Below are 3,283 nucleotides of genomic sequence, written 5' to 3' on the forward strand. Positions count from 1 at the left end.
GGAAGGGAACATCCCCCCACAGAAGGGTAACAGGGAAGGGATGAGTCCACCAGGGTGCAGTAAAACACCAATGAAACACACAATAGTCCTCTGGTTCCTTGAGCTTTCCTCACCCCCACTATCATGACCCCAGTGCTGCCTCTCACTTCAGACTAAGCTGGAGCATGTGCACAGGTATAGGTACAAGATAAGAGATCATGACACAAGCAATCCAGGAGCAGGAATGGCAATACCAATACCAGAAAGGAAGGGAGAAGGGGAAGGGCAGGTGGGGTGGTGGGGCAACTACACACACCCCTCCCTCCATGGGGGAAGGGAGACAGCAGTTGGTGTGAGATATGAAAATAATAATAATTTTTCATCTGTCAAGGGGTCATGGGAGCGGGTCAGGGGAGAGGAGCTGATACCACGGGCTCAATAGAAAGTAATTGTCTGCAAAAGAATGATGGCAACATGTGTACAGATATGCCTGATATAGGAGTTGTAAAATCCCCCAATAAAATGAACTTTTAATCAAAAAAATGTTTTTATGAGTGCTCGTCTTGGAAACCCACAGGGGCGATCCTGCTTGGTCCTCTCGGGTCACTATGAGTTGGAATGGACTCAATGACCGTGAGTTTGGAGTTGTTTTCTGGTTATACCAGCGAATTTGACCCTGTTTTAAAATAGAGGTTTCAGTGTTACAGCTCTTTTAGAATTTGTCTAGCAGGTTTTATGTGTTTTTTCCGTAAAACCCCCCACACCAGTAAAACAGGTATCTAACCACCTGCCCCAAAATAGCGGTTTCCTTTTGTTACGTTAATGCGCTCATACCAGAGTAGAGTGGGCTCTAAACCTACTCCCTTTGACTGATCAAAAGACCAACTAGACACAGCCTCACACGGGGAAGTCAGACACCATATGAAGAGAGTCTACAAGCCACGAAGCATTGGGACACTGAGAGCTACCAACAAGGAAGAAATTGACCTAGCAGGATCCTGATTAGGACTTTTAGCCTCCAGAACTATGAAAAGCCACATCTCTGTTCTTGAAAGCCAAGGACAAAATGTCCGTGATAGTGGCAGTAGGCGGCGAAGATGCTACCCAGAGCAGAGATAAAAGGAGAACGAGAGAAACATATTGAAGGAAGACAGTCTTTTGTTCCCCGCCTGGCAATCCTCTCTCTGCTGTTACGAATCGTTACAAAGAGATCCAGGGATTCCATCTACAAGACTTCATCTTCCTCATTGGCTGGTGGCACGCGCTGAACCCGCGGGCAGCTCTTAAAAGAGATGATGCTTCAGCCACGTTGAGGTAGCGCTTCCATTGTTCATTGTCCTGCTGCTGAGGACTTAAAAACAGCTGTAATTAAAGCGATGCTGTAATTCTATTTTCGGTAGGTCTGTTCACTGTCAAATTTTAAAAGATGTGACAAGGAAACAAAGTAAGCCGACGTGGTAAATGGCACAAACAGAACACTGACGATGCTCACGGTGCCCCTGTGTATCCACGCAGGAGAAGCGTCACCAGAAAGCAGACAATAGGGTCCCTCTGCCAACCGAGTTGCTGACATCTCCTGCTCCGGAACATAGAAGTTGTTGTTTCAGCTGTTCTCAATTCCTCAGATGACAGGTGCATTTGCAGGCCTGCAAGTTGTCCTCTTTAACTTGGTGGTAAAAGCAGAGTACCCTGTAGAGGCAGGCACACGGCAACCTCTTGAGGTTGTAGCCTTTAGACCTAAGGCCAGAGGGATGGGATGGGGAACAGTAGTAGAGCTTGACACTTTTTGAAGAGTGACACCCATTTTCCCCAGGGAGGCAAAAGTGACTGAGAGCCCACTAGTGCAGTATATGCTGCCCTGACTCTGGAGAAGAAGCCAGCCTGGCATTGCAGAACTCATCCGTCATTCCAAGCAGGGCTCCTGGATTCCAGGTCTGAAAGCCATCATCTGTTCCCATCTCTCTCCCTTCCAGGCAGGTGAGCTTGGTGGCCAGCCAGCACAGATGGCCACTTCCCTCCACAAGGAGCATGGGACCACTAGAATTGCTGAAATAGAGTCCAATTACGAGATAGGCATCAAGGTGAAGTAAAAAGTCCCCCTCGTAGAAGCTAATGGTCTGCTCTAGGAGAGATTATTCAGGAAAGCATCCTAGCACAGCTATGGTGACCAGGATGCTGCACCAGCTCATAGCGCCACACCATCCATCAGTGTCAGCTGGCCCTTCCTGTTCTGCTTCCAATCAAGGAAGAGACTCTCACAGCTCCGACACCTATCCATCATGTCAGATATTTTCCTGCGTTTGCAAGACAAGGAGAAATGATGCCCTTGTGGTGTGTGAGAGGCGTACTCTGTCTCTCTTTATGCCCCAGTGACTAAGGGAGACTCCACGTTACTTGACACTGTTTAATTCTGTTGGCCGAGTCCAAAGAGCTACATAACTGTATGATTTTATAATCACAGCCAGTAATACAAGAGTCCGCCGAATGGTATTGCTGCAAGATCATGTTGTTGTTGTTGTTGTTGTCAGGTGCCATCAAGTCAGTCCTGATCCACAGTGACCCTGTGCACCACAGAAGGAAACACTACCTAGTCCTGAACCCTCTTCACAACGGTTCCCATCCTCGAGCCCCGGTTGGAACCACAGTATCAATCCATCTCCTTGAGGGGCCTTCCCCTCCTTCGCTGTCCCTCTACGTTACAAAGTCAAAGAAACCCTCATTAAGCAAAAATATCAAAAGGTGAAGCTATTGTGATGAGGCCAGGGTCAAAGAGGAGGGGGAGAGGGAAGGGACAAGGCAGTAGGAGGGAGGGTGGGTGAGAAAGGAAACGAAGAAGAGAAAATGACATACACTGGGTGGGGGGTGTAAGGGGGTGTTAATGGGATCCTGTCACTGTGTTGAGGAAAGGGGCTGTGTAACTACATAGAATAGGTTTTCTTTGTCTGTGCTGTACTCCACCAAGGGAGCATTTAATAAAAACAAAAATATATTCCAATTAAAGAGACAGAGAGAAGGGCTGAAGCCTTACAACCCCTCCAGATTCCTCACCCATCAGGCCTAGACACTGGTCCGAAGGGCTGTAAGAAGAGAAAGCAACGCTGAAACGGACTTCAGTTCTCTTGGAACACACACCTAGTTTCCAGCAAACAATGACCAAGTGCAGGTACTGCTTCTTGGCACAGGCGCCATCGAGGTCTACACTAAGGTGACCAGATTTAAAGCAGGACACCATTGACCGGGGGGTGGGAGTTCTTGATTAAAAATTTGGTCTATATGGACCAAATAGACCGTTCCCTAGCTTGTC

The 3,283-nt window shown here is 47.9% G+C and overlaps 1 non-coding gene across 1 annotated transcript; it reads left to right on the forward strand.

The window, feature by feature from the left end:
- The first annotated feature begins 675 nt into the window (after positions 1 to 675).
- LOC115869251 lies at positions 676 to 738 on the forward strand. Its single transcript, XR_004046070.1, has one exon. It is a non-coding gene; the product is annotated as a U7 small nuclear RNA (small nuclear RNA).
- Positions 739 to 3,283: the final 2,545 nt, after the last annotated feature.

This window comes from Echinops telfairi, unplaced genomic scaffold, assembly GCF_000313985.2.
Source record: "Echinops telfairi isolate 266 unplaced genomic scaffold, ASM31398v2 ScPeMD7_23;HRSCAF=83, whole genome shotgun sequence".
In the NCBI taxonomy this organism is placed as follows: Eukaryota; Metazoa; Chordata; class Mammalia; order Afrosoricida; family Tenrecidae; genus Echinops; species Echinops telfairi.